This window comes from Typopeltis vanoorti, chromosome 22, assembly GCF_054136105.1.
Source record: "Typopeltis vanoorti isolate ZY-2024b chromosome 22, IOZ_Tvanoo_1.0, whole genome shotgun sequence".
In the NCBI taxonomy this organism is placed as follows: Eukaryota; Metazoa; Arthropoda; class Arachnida; order Uropygi; family Thelyphonidae; genus Typopeltis; species Typopeltis vanoorti.
The window spans coordinates 32,356,268-32,383,830 of record NC_143570.1 but is presented as its reverse complement, the minus strand read 5'-3'; the positions used below and the strand labels follow the sequence as shown (position 1 = coordinate 32,383,830).

The window sequence follows — 27,563 nt, the reverse complement described above, 5'->3', positions numbered from 1 at the left end:
TGTAATTACATCTATCTGATGGTTCACATTCATTTTTGTTGTGTTGAGATCTTATTGAACTAAGCTGGAGTCTTTTGTTTCACTCTGGCAACCTATCTATATCTTCCGAGCTTTTTATATGTATAGACTTTGAAGTCTGTGACTTTCTCAAGAATATTTTGCCGTCTTTGATCCATAAAAATTGATACTTTTTTTTCTGTTTTTTCTTTTCTTGCTTGGTTCAAAAGATTCTGATTGAAAGGTGTTAAATACTCAGATAGAAAGATTGACGTATTGTCTTGCGATGCATTTAAATCCTTAACTACTGGTTTTTTCAGTCTGCTGGCTTTTATGAGATTGCCGATAGTCTCTTGTAGCCTTGCTTGTCAGACGAACTATGACTGGTGCGGGTCGTGGCAAGCCTTGTTTTTTGTTCTTCCTGGGAAACCGATTTATGGTCTGAATATCATTATGCTCTAGGGGGAATGTCAATTGCATGGCCTAACTTTAAAACTACATCTTTGAGATTTTCTGTGGATTCAGTTTCTGGAAGATCGTTTATGACAAAGTCTTCTTTATGTTGTTGTAGGTTTAAAACTTCGTATTGTAGTTTCAGGGAATTAAATTCTTGACGGAGTTCCAATGTGTCTTTTATCAATTTGTGCTGCCTGTCAGTTAATGCGTTAATACTGATTTTAATGTCTTTTAGGGTTTGTAAGACTTCTTCAACTTTTGAATTATTAAATTTAACAAACTCTTCATATTCGCTAATTTTTTTTTGTTTTTATTCTGTTTATCAAATAGTTCTTGGACAAGATCTACCAAGCTGGCTTTTATATTTTCTAAACCTTTTTCTAGTAATAAATTTACGGAACTCAAATTATAAGACACCGGTATTTTTTGTCTGTTCAGTTCATCGTCCGCTTCTGCCTCCGGCGTAATCAGTTGCGTCGTGGGTGGCTGCGTTTCTTTGTCCTCTCTGCAGTATAGGCATTTCCATTCCTCTCGCTTGGCATTGGATTTGCGTTGCCATGTTGTTTCTGAGAACCGGAACATGTAAAGTGAAGATTCTTAAGGCATTTCCTGCAGGTTATATGACTTCCGTCGGACGATAATTCCTTCAGGCACTTGTTGCACTTCATGGCTCACCTTTCTTCCCTTGGACAACTGTAAAGATGGCGACGTCCTTTGTTCTATGCTTGTTAGTGACCACGATGAACTCTGCTCAATTTTCAGCACACTCAAAATTTGGGTTTCACTTGGCTGATTTCGATGAATTATATACCACTGTCTTCAGCGTGACAAGAGTTACTTTTGTGACACTTTTAAATTAACAACAGGAGTTTGAACCACATTAAAATATAAAAACTGGACCAGCGATACAACCATGCAACCGTTTGTATGCCTACACAGCGCCCTCTATTCTGTATATAATATTCTATGTCTAATAATAATAATAATAATAATAATTCAGTAGATTATTGCTAATATGATTGCGGTCATTTTTAGTATTTATTGTATATTATAAGATTTTTTTTATTGTATATTGTTTTTGCATGCCTGTTGGTCAGCAAATTAAATATAATTTTGTTCAAATCGATTCTGAAATTGTTAACATGTTTCCAGCTCTGACAAGAAGAGTCCTGGCCCAGCGTTAGCTGTCGACCTCTTTGCATGTTTCCTAACCAAGACCTGAGTTTGAGTCGTAGATTTGTTTAGTAATAGATTTTCTTCTAAATAATGCTCAGAGTACCGTTATTCCCTTGAATGTAATATCATTATGTTACATCTAAGCAACCTAAATGACTAAAGATATGTTAGCTATTTATCCTCGCCAAACGAAATGCCTTATCACTGCCAAGTAACTTGTTTCTTATAAACTGAATTAATACTATGATAGGAAATTTAATTCTAATCTGCTTTATTTGGGTTTGTCTTTTTTGGCGGTCGGAAAATCCCTAACCATTTCTGTATGAGACCGGTTAAATTGTCTTTCGTTGAAAAGCTCTCATGGATGTTCCCAAAACTGATATTCTAATCTCAGTTTTAGCCAAAGAACAGGTCATACTGACTACGCTTCAGAGAGAGAGAGAGAGAGAGACATATAGTTTTATTGTTTTTTTTAATAGTTTTATAACGATTTTATAATGTTTGTAAAATCGCTCTTAGTGAGTGAGTTAGAGTGAAAGTGAATTGGAGTTAGAGTGAAAGTGAATTAGATAGTTAGAATGAATTAGATTTCTAAATAATTCTTCTTAATGTCTGATGGAGATGTCACAGAATTCAACATGGTTAGTATATAGATTTTTTTAAAGAATATGATAATTAATTGCATACGTAAGAATTGCATAATCCGTATGTAAAAGTTTGCGTTTGAACTGTGTTTTTGCCTCACATTTCTGTTTTTTTTAATGCTCATCATATTGCTGCGTGTTGTATAGCATGGAGAAATTCAATAAAAGACGTCTTGATTACACATGATAGCAGTTTTACCTTTAGTTGAGCAATTCATACTCAGATAATTGCAACTTATTCGATGTTTACGGTTCTGCAAGAGATGTTCTCCTTTCAAAGTGAAGATCAGTGAAGTGGGTGTCGCATTCATTTCATAAAGTCTAGCTTGTCTTGAGACCCACCTATGCGCCCACTTGGTCTTTTGTACACTCATGCAATGTAAAATAAATGTCAGAAGTGCGCTCAGTAATGCAACCGTTTAGCTGTACGGCTGGTTAACATGATTTATGAAGTTGTCATGAAACGTCTTCCCATTTATTTGAATTAATAAACCGAAAGGTCGTAGTGCTGTAAGGCCACCAGTCATTTTAACGGAGTCTTGTTGAATGGCCTCTTGTTGAATTATTCCCCCTTCTGTTCGGAGAAAGGCGTATGCAACTTACGAAGAATAAATAAAACAGCTTTCGTTAAGAACAACTCAGACAGCCACGTGAATGCATGACCTAAATAACAGAAAACCGAAATGCTCCATGATTAGAGGCCTGTTTTTATTCTATTTTGTTTTGTATTTGTTAATTAGTGCTTTTGCCCTTTCTTTTGCAGATATGACACTAGCTAACTGTTTTTATTTAAGCTCTCTTTGTAAAATTTGCCTACGTTATCTAACCAACATATTTACAACTAGAATGTTTTTGAAACATCTGCTGCTGCCTATAGAATACCCCCATCCCTTCCTAAAACAAATTAATTCGAAAAAATCGAAATAGACAATTTCATTCTTGGAGTTTTACTAAATAGTCTTTTTTCTAAATATTTCCTGCATTTTATACTTATCAAATGCCGTTTCATAAGTTTATAGCATGTGTATATTTTTTAGGTGAAATGAATACATAAAAGAGAGTGTAAAACATTTATTTTATTCCAGGTATTGTTTATAAAAGGGATCGCATAAACGTCAGAGTTAGATATCTGTGAGGAGATTCTCATCTGGTGTACCCATTCACCCAAAACGAAGCAATTTCAGACTTAGCAGACTAAACTGTATTCAGTATTGGCTTAAACTACAAACAAAAATTATGTTAAAGAATATGAAATGTCATAAGGCAGTGGATAAAGAAAGTCCTTGCTGTTTTCGGCAGGAAACCAGGAGGAACAGTGAAAAGGCCATTACTGGAATAAACTCAACCTCAGCAGAATTTTAAGATAGTCATCATCATCATCATCATCGTAAGAAGTATCAGTGTAAAAGAAGTGGAATTAGTAGAATAATCAAAGGCGTACCATTTCGACGTAATTGGCATCACCGAGACGAAGAAGATATGAAACACCATTAAATAGTAACTAACAGATGTTATACCAGGCAATAGTAATCAACGAAAGGAAGAAGTATTGACATCCCCTACATGTTCCTTCTGTCTTATTTCAAAACTTCTAAGAAAGGCCACACGTGCATGGAATTTCATATACTCCAGGAAATTTGCAGAAAGGTATCTCATCTTTGGATGATCTTAAGATTTGTCTGATCACATGTGGCCTTTCTTACATTGGTCAGACTCCTAGAAGTTTTGAAATAAGACAGAAGGAACATGTGGGGGATGTCAATCACAATAGAATCATCACATCTGGTTTAGCTCATCATTTCTCAACATCAAATCACGTTATAGATTGGAAAAACAGTTCTATGCCTTACATCGAGAATGACTACAGACACAGAACTTTCAAAGAAGCAGCTGTGGTGCTACGCACAGGCAATTATTTAAATAGAAATCAAGGTATTTTTCTTAAAGACATATGGAAAAATCTCATCATTTCTCTCAGTTTAACAGAACTACAATATGCAAAAATCTACACAACACGTGGTCATGTACCGGATTCTGACTGAAGCATTCGAACGCATGCACGCCGTCAAACACGAATTATCAAATGTAACGGCCTAGCAGTTACTAAAGTGTATGTTTTTCATGTAACTTGATGCATTTGTTTTCACACCAGTACAGCCTTGAAAATGATAGACAGTGGCTAGTGAAACTTGTTGGCCCTTTGTATATTTTATCATTATATCTTATGGTCTTTTAGCAATAAAAGTTCTTAATTTTAATACATTAGACCAAATATGTACAATTTAAGTTCATAAAATGTCCAATTGTTATTTTGTTTTTATTACAAGAGAAACGTTAATGCGAAAAGATTACATAATAATATTAATTAAATGTTTGCTCTACTGGGATATCGCACAATAAAACTGCTTATAAGCTCTTCTAAATTTAAACTATAAGCTATGTCCGCCTGTATCGTTATAGTTGCTAGACCAACCAATCTTTCTTGGGTCACTGCTGTTCGCAAATAATTTTTAATCAGTTTAAGCTTGGAAAAACTTCTTTCCGCACTTGTTACGCTAACAGGAATTGTTAGCGTAGCGACAGCGCCTACCGCAATATGGCTGAACGAGCGCCCTTATTAAGCCGAGCTGTGAGGCACGCTGCCTCTATGCTACACCCTATCGACGGTACTGGAAGTAGAGCAATTTTTCGAGTCATTAGAGAAGGCAGCTGATCAGTAGAGAAGGCATAAGCACAAAAGAAAATCTGGTTCCTGTTGGGAATATAAACAGCAGAGTAAGAAATACCAGACATGATATAGAAATATTATGAGACAATTTGGAGGAAAGAGCAAAACTAGTGATATCTTCACGCTGAAATCGATAGAACGAAACAATGAGTATATCCATTTGGTTTCAAAAGTTACAAAAAATATTGCTGCTATAAAAAAAATGAAATCAATGCAAGTTTCGTACTAAACCATATATATTTAATTTTCGAACAAACCTTTCATTCAGTTTTTAATAGTAAAATAAACTGTGTATTATTCTTTTGCTATTTACTACTTTTCTTATGGAAAAAAGTATTTAGTTACTCCAGTGATAATCTTCGAGACTCCTCCTACTTAACAGAGTCACTACTCAGTTAAGAACAGAGGATTCGAACATGCAAGCTTCCGTTGTGTAGTCCATAACAAACGCTGATGAAGTGACTTTTCCTTTCGTTCTTTTTTTTTTTTTTTAATCAGCATCAGTCTTAAACAGTACACCATCACTTCATTTAGTTTTTCCCTCTGGTGGCACGCTGACTTCATGCATTACATAGCACGCAACGGTTTGTACAATTTCGTTTATTACCAGAACTTTTTGAAAGAAATTATATGGAAGTAACGTTCACGATTGTGTTAACATAGCAGACGTTGCGTGCGTGCCGTGAAATCTGTCATTTACGACGGTTACTAGACAACAAATATCTTTGTACTTGCATGTTAGCAATAAAGATAAGCGTACTAAGATAAGTTTTTTTTTTTTTTTTTTTTTTTTATGTAGGGTTTTAGAATTGCATGCCCCCCCCCCCTTCTTCTCCATGGAAAATTAACAACTTCACTGAAAATGATTGACTGGAGGGTAAATGACTGTCACATAAAACAATCGTAGTCAGAAATAGCATGTTGTTTGTTTGCATTGTGTCTAAACCTTATTACTCTTTACCCTTGAAACTTCCGCTCAATTTTAATGCATACGCTCGATCTTTCGAAGATTTACTGGCATAGGGAATGCCAAAGGATGAAGTTTTGTTTCAGCAGAGAGCTCTTTCTGATAAAGAAAACTGTTTATACAACGGACAAAAGCAGCCAAAATATAGTGCAAACATATATAACCCAATTTTACAGGGCCTCTTAATTTCGTACGTTAAACCGGTTATCCCACAGACGGTTCTCCTGTCGGCCAAATGTTGACGTTGCGTGCAGTCTACTATCTTATCAGCAGAATGGATATTACAGACGCATACGAATCTTCGTTTTTTCTTTGCAGATTTACTACAAGTTTTAATTTTGACGATATTTTCCTTACTCAATCATTTCATCTGAATTTACCTATTCTAATAATGTTGTTTCTTGATGGTAATATTAACAGTAACGTTCCTGACTTACAAAATGAGTCTTTAAGTGTGCGTTAAACGTCCATTTAGCGACTCCTTTTTTATCCTGCCAATGTTCCCAATCCCTTGCACTTATCCCAATTATTTAAATACTCGGATGATTTGTTATTGGTGGTGAAATAAAGTTTTCGAAGTAGATTTTGTAAATTGGATTTGTGTTGATGCAGTAAAACTGTTCACATCTTCGCTCTCATTCCGATGGTTTTTTCACGAAGTCTCATGAAAAACAATCGATGGAAAAATTATCATGCGTATTATATATCCTGCATATTAAGTTCTTCGTAAATATTTTTATTCATAAATTCACACATTTTCTTAAAACGTATGAGATTTGCAGAGATGCTGCAATGACTTACTGCCAAATTGGCAGTTTTTTATTTAAAAAAAAAAAAAATGAAAGAAAAGTACATAAAAAATACGAAGTATCATTTTCGTAGATTCTAGGTTTTTCCTTTAGTACTGTGTAAGAATGAACTGTGTGAGCTTAATCTGTATATTTATCAATATATATATGGCATGTATACATACCATATATATTTATCAATATATATGGTATGTATATTTAAACATACAACATACAGGCATGTTGCATGTTTAAATGACAACATACAATGAAGCATCGATATATAAATAAGATATTTATATATAAATGACACATTTATATGTTTAAATGTCACATTTTGTTTTTTAATGTGACTCCCACCCATGCCATATAGGTGTGACTGAATTGTAATGAAAACAGAAATGACAAGTGGTTAGGGGAGAGGATTAGAAGAACCAAAGGGTGCACATCATTGCTTCGTATGTGATGTACGAGTATCATAGCAACCATGTTATTTTCCATTTCTGTTTTCCGTAGTTTTAGAAAGTGCGGTGTAAATAAACTAGAAGGTCATGTAAGAGGAATAAATAATTGCACACATACTTCGATCTAAAATATCTGTTTAATTTTTAAAAAAAAAGGAGAAAAAAAAAGAGTAATACATACGGTAACTAACTTGATAAAGTCAAGTAAACCTAAACTATTATGAAGCTACTTTACTGTTGCTACATAAATCAGTATTTTAGAATTGAAAAACAACTCTACATGAGCTTAATAATCACCTATGTACACATCGAGACTTGGCAAATCTCATGAATTAAACTAGTTTAGCGACATTAATATCATATTGAAGCTGTTACACATAATGGTGTGGCTGGTACAGGTAATTTAGTGATAGAAACGTACTTGTTCTGTTACATGTAGAACAACAACAACAACAACATACCAAAGGAGCGGCTAAGTTATGTCGTATCTTTAATTAATCTTCTATAACCGCCCTTTCAATAGTGGCAAATTAATTTCCTCCAGAGTGCTCTAATTGTATGGTTTAGGGATAGTTTATTTTCCCTTATTACAACGCACTGATATTAAGAACATGCAGAACAAATTCAAAAAAAGCACGCGTATGGCATACTATATTAATCATGTGGAATGACTATCTCATCATAAAACATTTTGTTGGATAATTGGAATTACTTTTTTTTTTTTTAATAACATCAACATGTACGAGCAAACAGTTTATTCGATATGTTTAAGAAACTTGCGCTGAGAAGTTTCCGAAACACTTAGGAGGAATAACAAATGTGAGTGTCAGTTTGATATGAGCGATTGATAGCTAGGTCTTTGTCTGTTTGGTTTGGAGTCTCTGTGATATAAATGTACCTGCACTCTTTCTATTTATAAATAATAATTTTAAAAAATGAGTGGGAGTATAGACATTATAAGGAGATGAAGAAAAGGGTTCAGATAAGACAGAAATATACATGAAGAAGAAAAAATAAGATACAATTCATCCTTATCCGCTGAAACAGAAAATTAGTGAGTTAATACCATCGCCAACTTTGATGTGAAAAACAAAAATAATAATACGGACTGTTTATTTCATTGATTTTGACTATATTTTGTGTAAAGTGAGATCATGTGCCATATTTATGGATAGATAACTGCTTAGAATGCCAATTCTGAAAGGCATCAAATGTTTTTTAATACAGCATAACCTAAATTTAAGAGCTTCCGGAGCTCACTATGAAATCAGTTTCGATGAAACCCTTTGGCTGGAAAGATCTGGATTCAAATTCCTTCTGACAAGAGATGAACCTAAATCGCAGATTTTCAATGGAAGGCGAGCTAGTCTGTCTCAATACAGAGGTGGTGCAGGGATTTACTTCCCCGAAACTTGGGTTTTTCTTCCTACAAAACAAGCAAACTCGACTCAGGAAATCACATGTATTTTACGCAAAATGCATATTTAGTCGTAAGACTAGCATCTTGTCCTAAAATTATGATTACGAAAGACAGTTAAGACAGGTCGTTGGCCTTAAGGGAGGCTATAAGTACAACGGATTATTATTACTATTATAACTTTAACATTTTTGATATTTAAATTTTAATTATAATTTTTAAAATTTACAACATTAAACTTTTACATTATAACATAATAACTCTAGAATAACAATTTTTATCGAATAGTATGCCTAAGTACCGTATGATTATTTAGTTTGTAATATAAAAAAAAATGAGTTCACTGTCAAATAATCTGCTTACACCGAACCCTAAATTCCTCTCTGGCAAGTGTAGTGTCCCTCTCCTCCTTCCGTTGACGGCTATAAAACAGACCAAGGCATCACACATAAACAATTTGAGTCTGGCACCACTTTTTTTTTTTTTTTATTGAAGGAACTAGAAACCTAATATTATTGCAGAACTCTTTGTAGTTTGTTTGACTTGGGATCTACAGAAGGGACCAAGAATGTCTAATAAATCAAGGTTATGTCTACATTTTGTTTTGGCTTCTGTTTATCCTTGCTGAAAGAATAAACATATTTATTTCTTTTAAATAACATACTTCGTGAGAAGTTTCAGTTGGATTCAGTTGTTTAGTTAACGCAGAGGCTGCTTAGGCCATGAGGCAAGTGTATTATGTCTGTCAAATTCGTGTTTATGTTTACCGACCAGTCTCTGATTTGAGGAAGAAAAATTAAAAAGCTGTTCTGAGCTAAAGTTGCTATCTCCATGAGCCATTTATTCATACAAATTTTTAAAATGATCGTAGCGTGATATTAATAAAAATTTAATAAGTCAACTGTATGTTTTCCTGAGTAAGTGTGAGTAAATACCGCAGTTTTATTTTTATTTTTTAATATGTAGTTCCGAACTATGGATGTATGGCATAAAATGGATGCCGTCTTCGTTATCACGCTTCTTGGAAATAGTAGCACTTTCGTATCTGTAGCTTTACAGCTCTTCATGCCCCGTTTCAAAAACAGCGACTGCTTTTATTTAAACCTGAACAGTTCATTGCGCTGCACAAGGCTTAACGACCAAGTGATAGATGCTGAAGATTTTTTTTTTTTTTTTTTTTTTTTTTTTTGTTTTTTGTGGAGTTACTGAGCAGAAAAGGCGTTAAGAAAAGTTACTCTAATCGGTAGTTAAAATCGAACTTATGGTGGTCTTTCTTCTGCAACTCTAGTTCAAGGATGCTATCACGAGACTTTGCCGCCTTTGCCTATTGTAATTTGCTTTAATTAAATTGTAATTTTTATTAAAATTATCTTTCCTATATTTATTGAAACATTTTGAAATGAGCTAGATTAGTAGAGTTGAGAGTTTCAAGACAACCATAAATCAACCATGAAACAGATTTACTTGGTGCAACGGAAAAATCCTCCCATATACGTAATAGTATAAGCTTTCAAAACATTTGGCGAAAGTTTAACAGGCTCGACCCAGTGGTGTAGCTAGAGCTTTTACCGCCAGGGGTGGTCCCTGAGTTTGCCGCCCCTCTCAATACATACCAAAAATACTATAAAAAGTCAAAACGACGTATAGGGAAATAAATTAAAACAGTATGTTTATTTTTGAAGTAAAAATAAATTGCTTTAATTAAATTTAAACTTTAATTTCAACATTCTAAAATGTTATTTTTCTTGCTTTTCTGTTAGCAAAATGACGATGACATTGGTGAAGTCTATTTTATAGTAATGTAGGTAAGTCTTAATCAATTTTATTTAGAAAAACTCCTCTCACAACTAGCAACTCTTACAGCAATTGTGAGAAAAATTCACAGTAGTATTACAATATTGAGAAATGAGTTCTCGAGACTGTATTTTAGAATTAATTGTAAAAGTTCAAAAGGTTCAAAGTGCCGCCCGGGGTGGACCGCCCCGCCCCCTCCGCACCCCCCTTAGCTACGCCTCTGGCTCGACCACCTCCTTTCTTAAGAATTCTGAACACTTTGTTAAAGACATACATCTTCAAAAAGGTGAAATTATAGCAAGTTTCGATGTTATTTTCCTCTTTACTAAATGCACCTACAGAAGAGGTTTTAATTTTTTTTAAAGATAAATTATCAAAAAAAGTTATGTCACTCCTGACCCACTACACAATTTATGATTACTTTCGTTTAAAAAAAAAAAAAAACTATTTACAAAAGAACTTTGGCTTGGCCATAGGTCATTATCTCCTGTATTAGCAAATTTGTATTTAGAAACTTGTGAGGAAAAAACAATCAATTCCTTCCCATTAAAGCCAAGATTATGGAAATGGTATATTGATGTTTTCTTAATTTGGAGCCATGAACCAGATTGTTTAAAGGAGCTCCTGAACCATCAACACTCAACAATCAACACCAAGAATACAATTTACCTAAACTGAAAGTTAAAGGTTCTCTCCCGTTCATGTATGTGAAACTCACGCGGGTGTCAGAAAAATTGAAGATCTCTATTTATAGAAACCCACACATACAACAGATAGCTTCATGCACAATCTAATCATTATCTGTCCCAAAAGCTTGGCATCGTTTCTACATTAGGCAAATGTGCTTGCTCCCTCTTCAGTGAAGAAGAAGAAGAAGAGATCACCAAAGAACTACAGTTTCTTCTTACAACCTTTCAGAAAAACGGATATCCTAAACAGACTGTTCGTAAGCTATTATTTAATCCTCTCTGCTCACCGTACTGAAGATAGTACTGATGTACGAGGCTTTATATCTCTACCATATATTAGCTCCTTTTCATCAAAGTTAGGTAAAATTCTCAAGAAATTTAAAATCTCACTTCTTTTACTCCTCTATCCAAATTCCGTTCCTTACTCGGTACACCTAAACCGAAATATGACAGCCTAATCTATCCAGGAGTTTACCGAATTTGGTGTAACTGCAATTGCCATATTCTGGTCAGATGGAGAAATCCATTGAGTTGCGTATGAAAGAACATGCGAGAGACATCACGTATGGCAGAAATAGAGTCAGCGCACTATCTAACCACATTCTTAATTCAACTCACTCTAATGATGAAGATTCTGTCACTCATCCAGTGATCTGGAACAAATCAGAAAACATTTTTAGATCCAACGATGAGCTGGAGAAACGAATTGTGGAATTAACAGAAATTGTCCTCAATCCGGTCAATCTTAGTTATAACTTATCTGATTGTCACTCTTCAGCTATCCAACTTTAGCGTACATGCGTGCATGAACGTGTCCAATAATACTATGGCATCCAGAAAATCATCTTTAAATATCAGCAATACGTTTGCAAGTTAATTTATAGCTGTTGTTCTCTTGTAATGCATATTTTTGTATTTCTCTTTACATGTTATGCACCCGATGAGGTATTCTAAGAACACGAAACCAGGTTGTGCATTCAAATAATAAATAGTTTTTTTTTTTTTTTTTCTAATTTGCTATATATCTCGGCTTCTAGTCATTAAATTTATTTAATCCTATCCGTCCCTTAGGACTGGTTGAATCCCTCCTCTTAATGAGGGGGGCTTACGACGAATTCATGCAGTCGGTTCCCAGGTCTGCTGCATCCTCCTATGGACGATGCTCATGACTGTAATCCGTGTATGTATTCACGGGGCTGGCGGGAAAAACCCGACTTTCCAGGTGAAAAAAATCCCCTACCTCCGTATGACATTGTCTAACTCACCTTTCGTCGAAAGAGACCAGATAAAGGTTCCTCACGTCACCGACGAGAATCGAGCTCAGGGCTTTCCGACCAAATGGCTTCGTCTAATATAATATAATACGTATTCTTTAATATAATACGTATATACTTAATACTGTACATTATGTTATACAGTTATACTGCACAATAGCGAAAATTCGATCAGAAAATTAAACAACAAAAAAAAATTCTATTCATTCTCTGAGTGATTAAATATCTTTAGAACGGAAACCCCGTATTGAAAAATAAATCTTACGATCATAATAAAAGTTTAATATTTTGTCCACAAAATATATATCCTACTGATCCGATAACTGATATCCCTTCACTATCAAAGGGATTAACTCGGAATCAAATTCACTTGCATTGAAATCATTTCAACCGATTTTCTCTCTCTCTCTCTCTGTGTGTGTGTGTGTGTGTGTGTGTGTGTGTGTGTGTGTGTGTGTGTGTGTGTGTGTGTGTGTGTGTGTGTGTGTGTGTGTGTGTGTGTGTGTGTGTGTGTGTGTGTGTGCGCGCGCGTGCGTGCGTGTGTGTGTGTGTGTGAATAGTCTTTGGGCAACATTGGCGCATTTCAAGCATGTGAAACACACACACGCACACACACTGATAGCAAGCGAAACGCACCTGCTTGCGGGATAATACGATGACCACCCATCCTCTCTCTCTCTGTCTCTCTCTCTGCCAATTGCCTAGAGAAAATGAAGATTTCAAGGTCTAGGTCTGCAAACTAGCAGAAAGAATGTGTTCACATAGAGTTCTGGCTATTAGCATACGATGATGTAGTGGTGTGATGGCTACTTTTTCATCACTTTCTTGTTCGCGCATTTAACCTGCGCTCTTCGTGACTACCATTAAACTTTTCTGATTGGTAGGCTAAATGCCGCCTTCCCTCCCCCTGCATCACCCGCTAATTACAGACTGTCACGGACAACCTACACACGTGACCTCTCATCACCCTTCTTTTCCCACCATTCAGTTCAGTTGCAGACAAGGTTATGCAAGCAAGTTAATTAAATATCGCTGACAGAAAGAAACTAGTCCGGTCATGGAATACTTGGGCGGGTTTGGGAAGTAGTGGGGGAAGAAAGATAGACAGATGACTGCAAGTTTTTATTCTTAACTGGGCTTGTTTACCTTCTATCTAGAATCACTGCAAATCTCTGGGTAGCATGCGTTCATGCATGGGCAATCAGTTGCTATGCAAATCGATCGTTTGAAATTTTTGTATTCTGTTAATTCTTTAACGGTTTTGTGTATTAATTATATTATGGAACACGCAACTTGCTCCCATGCATCTTTTTAGGTATGCAAATCTTTCTAACCCACTGAAAAATCATAATGAATATGCTGTCTACTAAAATCTAAAGAAGTGCTATTATATACAGAATTCTATCTGAAACAATCATCAGTTTTCTTCTATCTAAATTTTCAGCTCAGATCGAACCTTTTTTTTTTCCTCTGACCCCTCATCCCATCTCCACCCGAAATTCTCTCATCTGTTCTCTTACAGTTTATTTCGTAGATCTGTTTATCTCTGGGAGGTCAGGGGGATTCATTTGCAGATACATAAAGTAACTTGAGGCAATAATTTATTACAGGCGTGTCTAGCTGTACATAAATTCCTAAAATTTTTCTATTTCACGTGCAAATGACATTTTCAACTCAAATTTAGTAGATAAATAATATGAAGCCTAAGTGTTAATTATTAATCATGGAACCAACCTGATTCAGACATTCTAATCACACGTTTTGCAGTTTCATATTTGTCCTCAGGTGGGACACAGAAACGGGACTGCTTGGTGATCATAATAAACTTTCTGCTGTAAAAGATAACATTTTAAGAAGCAATGTTTACAACAAAGCAATGAGTATTTAAAAATTATATATATATATATATATTAGAATTAAAAAAAGTTTTTTTCATGATTTTGACCCTGAAAATGGTTCTGGATCTTTTTTAAATAACACTGTTAGAAAACTTCCATACTTCCACTAAAATTTACTTTTGTATTGAAGAAATCTTGGAAGTATTCCATGATGTGATATTGTTTGTTATTTTTAGTAGTACGTTGTACACTCAAATAAAAAAAAGTTTAGTTCAAATTTAAGTTATTTAGAAAATTAGGTAATATACTATCTCCAATATAATATTACTGCTACGTTCGAGATAGCCTGTGAATTAAAAAAAACTGAATTTAGCTCGAAACATCGAAGTTAGCAAGATCTTCTGAGACTGAATATAGAAGGGAATTTTTTGAAATTTAACTTGAAAGATTAAATTTTCTGTTAAATTAAATTTTAATGGGAGGATTGATGTGGAAACAAGTTCTGGTGCTCTTAAAACAACCGTATACAAATCCAGCATTAAGGCATCTCTCTCTCTCTCTCTCTCTCACACACACACACACACACACACACACACACACACACACACACACACACACTTTTATAGCAGTTACGATTGTATAGTAGCAAGTATTGTCGTTTTCCTTACGTACCACGTATGATATACTGGACTTAGAAGGGACCTGGAGTCATTCTTCTCGAGATATCAGATCGACTGCATAATTGCAGTATCTATAGCTAAACCTCAGAAAGAAGTGTAAAACACTAATGTTCTGATCACTACAAGTGGAATATGCTAAACCTATGTTAAGTCCGGTTACTCTATGGCAACCAAATCTTTTACTTACACTTTCACGTTGGTGGGCTTGTTAATTGCCATGATATTTCTCTGTTCAACAAACATAAAACCATCCCACAGGAAAAAGCTATTAAGGAGCAAACTAACGTATCGAGGTGGGTCGAGGTGTGGCGTCCACACTCCTAACAGGTAAGACCAAGCCACTGTATTACCAGTCCCCCACTAAATAGTAAACGAGTTTCGTCGCCTGATGCAATACCCCTACTTTGTCAGAATCTTGAGGTGGCCCAAAACTCGGTTTACTTTTTCGCAAATTCTTCTAGCGTGCAGTGTGAGTTATGTCAGATACCACGGGAAGAATCATCATCTTCTGCTTAAAGAAGTTCCTGCTTCAAAGAGGTTTCGCAGTCCGAACAATAGACAGTATACTGAACCGAACCTAATGATAAAGCTTTAGGAGGCTTTCATGTGAGCTAGCGATAATTTTGCTGCCAGTATTCTGCGAGGTGTGCCAAAAGGGATTCTGATTATTAGTAATTAGGTCCAGGGCTAGATTGTAGAAGATTTGGGTGAAATTCTCCATGGTATGGCCCAGTAAAGAATCCATTGTTGTATATCCATGTCCCTCAGCTCAGCTCTTAAAATAACTTTTTTCAGTGTTACAATTTCGATAACCGTTAAAATACGTTGCTCGCGACCTTCTGAAACCGATGTCCTTGGCAACTGCCCCAACATCATAGCATTCCTGTGCCTCTGTTTACTCGTATTCCAAAAAAAAAAAAAAAGGCTAAAAAAAAAAAATTGAGTTAATAGCTGCTCGCGTTTGCCGAAAAAAAAAATGAACCTTGGACCTTTACATCTGATTTTCAGGACGTAATCAAACAAACAATAACAACAGTTCACATTAAATTGAGAGGGAGGAGTACTGCTGATGATAGCAGATGAATTGCAACCAAAAAGAATAAGAGACAGACGGAACGGTGGCTGTTCATTGAAGCAATCTGGTGTGAGATTAAGACCAGTAAGACAAAATATACAGTTGGTTGTTGCCAGAGAGTTCCACAGATGATCTAGAAGACATGCATCGCCAAATTAGTACAATGAGTACAGGTCGAGTGATTATTTTGGAGGACTTAAATGGAGATATAGACTAGAAGAAAGAAAGATCACATGGTAGAAAGGAAATAGAATTTATACACCTGCTGAGAGAGAGATAATTACTTAAGGTAACATGTGATGGAGGGGACTAGATGGGAGAGTATTGGACCTGCTCATAGAATCAGAAAAGCTATCCATAACCAAGAGACAACATTGCTTCCAATTGGTGGAAGTGACCATGCAGTCTTGACTTGGGAGATTATAAAACATGAGGAATATTCTATCAAGAAGGGATATTGGTGGAACTACAAGACAGGTGATTATGACATGCTTAGGAAGAAGCTTAAATCTGTACCATGGCATAAAACACTGCAAGGTAAGGATGTTATTAGTGCATTTGATATAGTTAAGGATCATCTAGAAGCAGTATTAAACTGTAAGCCTCGGGTAAGGAGGGTTAATCGGGTAGGAGTTAGATGGATGAGTAATATCGTTAAGCACGAGCTGCAGAAGAAGAAAATGCTATGGAGGATATATAAAGAGAAAGGTGACCAGCAAACTCATGAACAGTACAAAGCTCAGGCAAGAAAGGTGACCAGCATGGCAAGGAAGACAAAATCAGATTATGAGAAGAATTTAGCCGAACAAGCCATAGGAAATCCCAGAGTTCTTTCGTTATGTGGCAAGTAAGAGGAAGGAAAATTAACCTTAATGAATGATGACTATGGAAAATTAACCTTAATGAGTGATGATGGTCACGAGGAGACAGAAGCGGAGAAAATATTGCGTACATGTGACCACTTTGCATGCATTTGTCTTCCTGGTGAAGTTACTGCTTTAATCTATGTGGCAGACACTATTGTGGGAACAGAGGTAGATGAATTGGAGGTTTTTAGGATATTAAGGAATCTGAATGTAAATACAGCTGTGGGATTAGATGGGATATCATCTAGGGTTTTGAGAGAATGTGCAAGGGAGCTGTCAATGCTTTTGACTAGCTGTTTAAGTGTCAGCTCTGGTAAAGTTCCAAGGAAGTGGAAAGAGGGCAAAATAATTTCTTTGAACAAGGCCTTGATACTCTCACATCTGGATTATTGCGCTCAATTTATAATTTACATCTGTAAGACTACAGTTGCAAATTATATACCAATCAATATCTCAGGCGTGGTAGTAAAAGTACAAGAAAAATTGACAAAAAAGCGAATTCAAGAATGGATAGATAAATTATTATACTGTATGCGGGTCAACATGATTTTGTGAAGGATCTGTCATGCCTTAGTAATTTACCAACTTTTTATAATAGAGTAACAATTAGTCAGATAAAGTAAATGGCTGGATTTTGCAAAGGGATTTGACAGAATACCACATGGAACTCTCTTATGCAAATTAGAACAACTGGGGGATGGATATGACACTGGTTAAGTGGATAAGAGGGCCGCTGCTGGACAGATATCAAAAAGTGGTATATGAAGGAGCAGAATCGAGGCGAAAACAGGTAACTAGTGGTGTGCCACAAGGTTCAGTGCAGGGACCACTGCTGTTTAACTTATACATAAATGATATAGGAAATAACCTGAAAGGAAATATTCATTTGTTTGCTGATGATGCGATTAGGTAGTGTAATGGTTAATCAAGTCGATGTGGAGAATTTGCCAGATGATTTAAATAGGCTATCAGTATGGGCAAAGGTTAATGGGTGTCAGTTTAATGCCGAGAAATGTAAAGTTATGCATTTTGGGATAAACAGATTACAAGCCGTGCATCACATTGATAGCACTATGCTCCAGGAAATAGATGAAGCTAAAGATTTAGGGGGGGGGGGTAGACAGAGAGTTAAAGTTTACAGGATAGGTTGCTAAGTTAGCCCATCAGATTACATTAACAAGTAGATATAAGGAAGTTGTCATTTCTCTTTACAAGGCCTTGATACTCTCACATCTGGATTACAGTGCTCAAGTTTGTTCCCCCTGGGTTTCTTGGGGATGAGGAAGCGGTGGAGAGGATTCAGAGGTGAGTGACCAAGATGATGGTGAGTGGCCTATGGAATGTTCCCTAAGTGAATAGATTGAAGGTGTGTGTGGATTGCAGAAGTTTGATAGGAGAAAAAGAGGCTAGATATGAGAGAAAATTTAAGTTGCTTAAAGGATTTTATAGGACAGATGCAGGGGAGATGTTTCAGCACTTGGCTTGAGGGACCGGAACAAGGGGTCATCCCTGGAAGTTAAATGAAGGTGTGGTCAGCAGGGATGTGAGAATTAGATTTTTTGCTTGGAGAGTGGTGAATGAGTGGAATGGGTTGTCACAGTCAGTTGTGGGACTGTTAATGGGTTCAAGGAGAGGTATGGTAGATTGTGTGGATAGATTGGGTCTCCCGCGATGAGTCTTCGAACTCCGTGGAGGTACGGAGTCCGATGAACCAATAAATAATAACGCTCCGGGTTATTATTTATTGTTTTTTTTTTGTGTTGGGAACTACGAAATCGCACGCACGCGCACGCACACACGCACACGCACGCACGCACGCACACACACACACACACACACACACACACACACACACACACACACACACACACACACACACACACACACACACACACACACACACACACAATAACTTGGAATGTATTGATGCGTCGCTGAACTGGAAGCCTGAACTAATATATTGTATTTCATTAAGTTTGTATGGTATTTTGGGTGCGTGTTTCTTGTTCATAGTATGTCCTGAGAGCTCTTTTCAGGCTATAATAATAATAATAATAATAATATTTTTTTTTAAAACATTTTATTATGTCTCAGTATAAGTTACATACAATAATAATATTTACAGTATTTACAATAAGGATTATACAGAATTTTTTTTTTTTTTTTATGTCTCAGATGAATTGCATACATAGTTGCTGTAGTAATTATATATATATATAATATTTATAACGCATTACAAGTGTGTATAACAGATACTTGCAAGTTAGTAATTTTCTTCCTCGAAGCTTAGCAGATCTGAGGAAGATAATAGATGACAGAGGGTGGTGGTTTCATGGTTGTGTTCCTATACTGGTCACAAGCCAGGTGTTGATTTTACTGTTTGTTGGTACGTGCTTGAAATACTTCGACTGCTATTACAGTTTAACTTTTATTTTTTTTTTTGTGCAAATAGGGTTGGATTTAGACATGGTGTGTTTGTTTCTTTGTGTTCTTGTAGTGATAGTTTTTGAGAGGGGGTTTGTCATAGGTTTGTGTGTGTGTGTGCGTGTGGGGGGGGGGGAGAGAAACAGGAATTGCTCTAATTTTCATTCTCGCTATAATATTTATATAGTGCCTGTTTCAGCTCTCTGTATGTTCCTAGGTTTCTGTTGTCGAACGGCAGTTTGTTTATCATGTCAGGTACGTAGAAGTTTCGGGTGGCTTTGCCGTTTGATTGTTGTACTTATATGTTATGTAGTTTGTTGACTGTGGTCTTGTTATTTGATATGTTGTTCTGGTTACTCTATATGTTGGGCTGTAGTAGTGTTTTAACATGACTGTGTAGTGGCGTAAGTGTTTCACCTTAAATATTTTGTGTTTTGTCCGTGCTTCCTGCATAAGAGTGGGTTGTTCCCAGAATATCAGTTTTATCATTTTATCTTGCAACCATTGTAGCCTGTTAAGTCTGTAGTCTGCGCAGAATGCGTATGATGTGATTGCATATCTTAAAATGTTTTCACATAATGCTTTATAGATTAGTATTTTTATGTGGGTTGGGGCAATGTCTTTTAGTCTGTATAGTTTGCTTGCTATTATCCTAAGCTTGGTATGTAGGTAGTTTGTATGGCTATTCCAACTTTGATCAGCATCGAAGTGAAGTCCAAGGTAGCGTGTTGTTTTCACCTGTGTGATGGTTGTGATTTTAGGTTCTGCACTTTGTGTATAGGAGGATGAATGTTTGATAGTGAGATATTTAGTTTCTATGGGCAGGGTTTGGGGGTTTTTGAATATCATTAGCTTTGTTTTTCCAGGGTTTATATATATGCCGTTTTCGGTTAACCAGTTAGTGATTTGATTGATGTCGTGTTGCATATTTTTGTAAGCGATATTTGCATTGTTGTGAATGGATATTATGGCAGTGTCGTCTGCATACTGGAAGATTTTACTTTTTAGGGGTAGTTGGCTTATGTCGTGTGTGTATATGTTAAATAGAATGGGAGATAGGACAGCTCCTTGCGGTACTCCACAGGTTACATGTACCTCTTTGCTGTGTGCTGATCCTATACGTGTGATGTGCTTTCTGTTTTTCGTGTATGCTTTAAACCACTGGAGTAGACGACCTCCAATTCCGATATGGGTAAGTTTCGTTAACAAGGTTTTATGTGTTAGTGTGTCAAATGCTTTTGTTAGGTCAATGAATACCACTAATGTTATTCTGTTTTTATCCAATGCAGCGTTTATTAGATCTGTGAAATCTTCCAGGAGTGTTGCTGTTCCTTTATTTTTTTGAAAGCCATATTGTGTTTTGGGTATGATTTGAAATTTTTCAACGTATGTGGAGAGTTTCTGATGTACAATGCGCTCCATGATTTGGTTGACTACAGGCAGCGTGGCGATAGGTCTGTAATTACTTATTATGTTTCTTTTTCCCTGTTTGTGTATGGGTGTGATTAATGCAGTCTTCAGTGTTTCAGGTATGTGTCCCGTTTCGAAGATTTTATTTAACAGTTTTTGTATAACTGGAAGTAGGTCGGTTGAGTGTTTCTTGATGTCTTTTGGTCTGATTCCGTCTATCCCCGGTCCTTTGTTAGGATTAATTTGTTGAATTGCCAGTGATAGTTCTTCTTTTGTTACTGTGGGGAACCACATCGACTGGGTTGCTCGTGGACCTAGTGGAGAATGTTCGTTTGTGTGAGGAAAGGTTGTTTCTTGTAGCTTTTCGACAGAGTTCACGAAGTGCTGATTAAAGTTGTTTGCCAACTCTTTGAGGGATTTGGGGTCGCAGGCAAAGCTGTGTTTTATTGTTTCTGTGGCAGTGGTTCTGTGTATATTGTCCAGCATTTCATTAATCAGGTGCCAGGTTTCCTTTATGTCATTCTGTGCTATTGTTAATTTGTTGCTGTAATAGTTTCTTTTTGCCGTTCGAATATGGGTTGTTAGGAGATTCCGTTTTCTTTTGTATTCAGCTTTTAAAGCGATATTGTTCGGCGACTTCTTAAGTTGTTTCCATAGGGCATCTTTTCTTTGTATGTCTGTTAGTATGTTGTCTGTTATCCATGGATTTTGTTTCGTTTGGGGGCGTATTTTTATTTTTGTTAATGCTTTGTTATATATTTTGTTAAATGCAAGTTTAAGATTATTATATACAGCTTCAGCAGAGTCTAGAGATGCTATCTGCATCCAGTCTGTTTTTCTGATTTCATCGTTCACTATTGCTTCGTTTACAATGCTATGATACTGTTTTGTAGTCTCAGTGATTTTTGTGGGTTCTGGTTCAGTGTGTAACTGCAATGCTGTGAAATAATGGTCTGCTAGTTTGCATGTTGTGACGGCTGCTGTGTGGCTATTTGGAGGGGCCCTTATATTTATATGATCAATGCAGGTTGAGGTTGTTGTGTTTCCGACTATGTCTTCTCGTGTATACGACTGTATGGATGGGGTTATGTTATATGCCGATAATAGGTCTAGGTATTGTTCTGTGTTGTTATTTATGTTCCTAATGTTTATATTAATGTCTCCTATTATTATCAAGTATTTTGAGGTGCCTACTTTCGTGGCTGAAAGCCATCTGTTTAGTTCTTCTAGGAATTTTGTGGTGCTTAAGTTGGGTGGTCTGTATATTGCGTTTAATATCAGGGAGTTTTCTTGTTTGATGTTTTTAATTTCGATGCATATGTTTTCTGCGTATTCTAATTTATAGTTTATTTCTGTTACTTCTAGTTTATGTTTGGTAAATATTATTATACCACCGCCTCGTGTTGTTTGTCTGCAGTGTTTGTGTTGTTGGAAGTGTGGCATTTGGTAGGAGGATGCCTCTTCGTTTTTCGTAGATACTTCAGTCAGTATTAAAATGTCTATTTCGTCTATATCTTCCTTCAGATAAGCTTGCAGGGTCAGCCAGTATTTTTGAATGCTTCTGATGTTGATGTGGAGAATAGATGGTCCTTTTTTGGGGATTGTCAGTTGTTTCCATTCTGATATTGATTTCAGAATGTGGCAATTATCATGTTCCGGGGTGATTACGTCTGCTTGATGGTGTGCATTCATGTTGGTTGGGGTGCTGGTTCTTCTTTACGAGTTGTCAATATTCCTTTCAATGTGACAGCCTGTTGAGGTCATCTACGGATTTTATTTCGATTGGTTTTGCTTCTTGTGTCTTTCTAAGGAATATTTTGCTGTCTCTTATCCATATAAACTGGTAATTGTTTTTTGTTTTTACTTTCCTTGCTTGGTAGAATTTTTCTGATAGTGTGGAGTAAGGTATTCAGACAAGTATATTGGGGTGTTGTCGTGGTCTCCTTTCAGATCCTTTACTACTGGATTTTTAATCCTGCTAGCTTTTATAAGTGTAGTTTTTGTTAGGCTGTTGGTGAGTCGCACTACGACGGGAGAAGGACGGGTATTATTTTCTCTTTTCCTTTTTTGTGGTAACTGATGCACTGACTGGATGTCTCTTGATTCAATGGGAGAGCCAATTTTTTGGCTTAGTTGTATTACAGTGTCTCTTAGATGTTCCGTAGCTATTTCTGGGAGACCATTTATGAGGAGGTCATTTTTGTGCTGCTGTTGGTTTGAGAGCTCGTACTGTTGCTTTAGAGAGTTTAGTTCTTGCCGTAGGTCCGTTGTCTGTTTAATTAAATTATGCTGTCTTTCAGTTAGCTCTTTGACGCAGTTTTTAATTTCTCTAACGGTCTGTAACATACCTTCTATCGAGTTATTATTAAATTTAATAAATTCCTCATATTGGTTGAATTTTTCTGTAATTTGTGCGGTATGTTTTTTAAATAGTTCTCCAACAAAATCGATTAAACAGTCTTTTAGGTTTTGTAATCTATTTTCAAGTAATGCATTTAAAGATGGCTCACCTGGGTTTCCGTTGTTGTTTTCTTTGTTTTTAATTCCCTCTGTGGTTGATAGCTGTTTAATGCCTGCGGTTGTTTTCTGCATTTTTTTTTTTCACCTGCGGTCGAAGACGACGTTCCTTTGTTGTCTCTGCAATGGGGACACTTCCATTCGTCACGATTCTTGTTTGATTTTCGCTGCCAAGTAGTCTCGGACAATCCTGAACATAAAAAAATGCATGTTTCTTTGGCAGTTCCTATATGTTACGTGGTTTTCTTCCCCCGTTAGGTCTTCTTGGCATTTGTAGCACTTCATATTTCTTGTTTGGCGATCTTGCTGTATTTTCTAATATGGCGTCTTCCTTTGTTCTCTTCTCGCGTAGTTGACCAACGTATACTTCGAACTTTGAATACTTATATTTTACTTATTACTTAACAGATACTTACAGTTTTTACATCTATATGTTCGTCTTGAAGAACGGAGTTCACTGATGTACTTTAAATTTTAATTCACAAGAAAAGATCTACTTTGCAACTTAAAATATGGGAGCATCGAAATAGCGTGCTTGCGACTGCTTGCTTGTTTAATAATAATAATAATAATAATAATAATAATAATAATAATTATTATTATTATTATTATTATTATTATTATTATTATTATTATTATTATTATTATTAAGAGCTCTAAGGACATACTACGAACAACTGGCATCAGATTCAGCAGATATCTTATACAACATTAAACTCACACTGGAGGAAATATATAAGAAAGCTACAAAGAAAGTCCGAATTCGATCAAAAACAACACAAAATCCTTGGATAACACAAAACTTAATCCTAGAAATACACAGAAAGGACGCTTTATGGAAAGAATTAAAGCGATATCCAAATAACACAACCTTAAAAACTGAATATAAGATAACAAGGAATCGCCTTACAACACAAATCAGAAATGCAAAAAGAAGCTACTACAGAGACAAACTAACCTCTGCACAAAACAACATGAAACAAACCTGGCATCTGATCAATGAGATGCTAGATTTTGTTCCCAACACCACTGCCTCCGAAACCATAAAACACAGCTTCATGAAAAACACAAAACCTATCCAACAACTAGCAAATGACTTTAACCAATACTCTGCAGACTCCATCCAAGAACTGCACAGGAATATTCTCCCAATCACAAAACGAGACCCTCCACTTGGACCACAATCAAAACAGACATTATGGTTCCCAACCATAAAAGAAGCAGAACTTCTCTCTGCAATACATCAAATCAAACCAAACAAAGGCCCAGGAATTGATGATATCAGACCTAAAGATATAAAGCAACATGCCACTAGTTTAAGTCCTATCCTACTAAAATTAATAAATAAAATATTTAAAACAGGACAGATACCAAGTATGCTAAAGACCGCCATAATCACACCCATATACAAACATGGAAAAAGAAATTTAATCAGCAATTACAGACCCATAGCAACATTACCAATTATCAATCAAATTATGGAGCGAATCATACTGAAGAAACTCACAGCATACACTGAAATCTTTCATATTATCCCCAAAACACAATATGGTTTTCAGAAAAATAAGGGAACAACATCTCTCTTGGAAGACTTTACAGACGTAATTAATACCGCCTTAGACAAAAACAAAATTGCCATGGTAGTCTTTATTGATCTAACTAAAGCATTTGATACCCTTACACATCAAACCTTGTTAGAAAAGCTGAGGTATGTTGGAATAGACGGGCCTCTTCACAGGTGGTTTACAAACTACCTTCAAAATAGAAAGCATATCACACGTTTCGGGTCAGATCGAAGCAGAGAGCTACCAGTAACCTGTGGAGTACCACAGGGAGCTGTACTCTCCCCAACTCTATTCAACATTTACACGCACGATATTAATCAGCTACAACTCAAAGGTAAGATATTCCAATACGCAGACGATACAGCAATAATATCCCTCCATAATAATGCAAGCATAGTCCAAACAAATATGCAACATGACATAAATCTGATCATAGACTGGCTCACGAAAAACTCCATACACCTAAACTCAGAAAAGACAAAATTAATGATATTCAGAAATCCACTGACTCGACCAGTTGATAACAAATATATAACCATCCAACATCCACTTTTCAACATAAAAAACACACAGAACAGCAAAACCACTACAATCACTCAGGTTGAAATCAATAGGATACCTTGGAATTTACTTCGATGCAGATATGAACTGGAATAGCCACATAAACCAGCTACACAATAAACTCCGAACAATAAGTGGCAAACTCTACAGGTTAAAAGACATAGTTCCCTTACGCCTAAAAACACTAATATACAAAGCACTATGCCAAAATATACTAAGATACGTTATAACAACGTATGCTTTCTGTGCACCCTACAAATTAAATAGATTAATGTCGCTACAGTACAAAATGATAAAACTGATCTTTTGGGAACAAAGAGAAAATAACGACCTTATATACATTGCAATGTCAGAACCCAAAATAACTATGCAGTCGCTATGCAGCTTTGCTAAAACATTATTTCGATGCCAACTACAGGACAGTCAGAAATACATACCGTATAACAAGACCGCAGACTACTAATTATATCACATATAAATACAGTAATCACTACGGAAAGGCCACGCAAAACTTCTACATCCCAGACATGATAAACAAATTACCTTTTGAATACAGTTACCTTATAAACTACAGTAGCCTGAAAAGAGCTTTAAGGACATACTATGAACAAGAAACACGCACCCAAAATACCATACAAACTTAATGAAATACAATATATTCGTTCAAGCTTCCAGTTCAGCGACGCATCAATACATTCCAAGTTATTGTGTGTGTGTGTGTGTGTGTGTGTGTGTGTGTGTGTGTGTGTGTGTGTGTGTGTGTGTGTGTGTGTGTGTGTGTGTGTGTGTGTGTGTGTGTGTGTGTGTGTGTGTGTGTGTGTGTGTGTGTGTGTGTGTGTGTGTGTGTGTGTGTGTGTGTGTGTGTGTGTGTGTGTGTGTGCGTGCGAGTGCGCGCGCGCGAATTTCTCAATCATAAATTTCGTAGCTTCCCAACACAGAAAAAAAAAAAAAAAATAAATAAATAATAATCAACTGGTGTCATCCTCAGATAAGCTTACATATAAGTTTCAAGGATGAAAGCAGAGAAATTAGTTCTCATCCAAGATGTATCATATGTTACCAAGTGCATGTAATGTACGTATCACATGCAAACCAAAGTATGTAATGTATGTATTATATGTAAACAAATGTATGTAATGTAACTGTAACAAAAATATGCAATATAGGATGATTATATCCATTGCTATTGTATATATAGAGTGTAAAATTGCAAAGAAACATTTGTAATAATCATCGTTATGAATATTATAATAATATATGTTCTAAACAGTTATTATTATTATTATTAAAAAAAACTTTATGTACGAGAAAGTATTTGTTATGCATAATTGTCTTCATATAATGTATGTAATTTATCTGAGAAATAATAAAATATTAAAAGAAAAAAAAATATTATTATTATTATTATTTCGGGCAACTCCATGGAGTCGACGGACTCATCGAGGGAGGCCCTAACATCATGTCAAGAACAACTATTCGACATTCACACAGTATCTATCATACCTCGCCTTGAACTCATTCACTGTCATAACACGCACAACTTGCAGCTTATTCCACTCATTCGCCACTCTCCACGTAAAAAACCTAACTCTAACACCCCTGCTAACCACATTCTTGCCCAGCTTCCATGTATGTCTCCTAGTCCTCCCACCACCAGTCCTATTATCAAGAATATCTTCTGGATTAATCTTATAGAAACCCTTCAGTAATTTGAATGTCTCAATCATATCACCCCTTTTCCGCCTATCAACCAATTTTTGCAACCTACAAATCTTCAACCTGTTCTCATAAGGTTCATTCCACAGACCTGTTATCATCTTGGTTCACTCGTCTCTGGATCCTCTCCACCTCCTTCACATCAAGAAGAAACTCTGGCGCTCATATCTGGACACAGTAGTCTAGTGGGGTCTTATCAAGGCTCGATATAGAGGAACAATAACTTGTTTGTCTCTGCTTGTTAAAGTATTTTTCAGCAACCAAGTGATTTGATGAGCTGTTTTGGCCACTTTTGCAATGTGCCCCCTAAACTTCAACTCCCTATCCACCAACACTCCCAAATCCCTTGCCTCATCAATCTCCTGGAGTACGGTTCCACCAATGTGATATACTGCTGCTAATCTTTTCACTCCAAAATGCATCACCTTACACTTTACCACATTAAATTGACATCCATTTTCCCTAACCCAGTCCTCCAAACTATCCAAATCATCCTGCAAAATTTTGACATCCTGTG

At 36.1% G+C, this 27,563-nt stretch overlaps 1 long non-coding RNA gene across 1 annotated transcript in view; it reads right to left on the bottom strand.

The window, feature by feature from the left end:
- LOC150094283 (uncharacterized) overlaps nt 1-27,563 on the bottom strand; it is a 168,862-nt gene that overhangs the window by 41,484 nt on the left and 99,815 nt on the right. Inside the window, exon 3 of the long non-coding RNA XR_016550218.1 lies at nt 14,129-14,226. This is a non-coding gene — a long non-coding RNA (uncharacterized LOC150094283). The remainder of the gene's footprint in view (nt 1-14,128; nt 14,227-27,563) is intronic.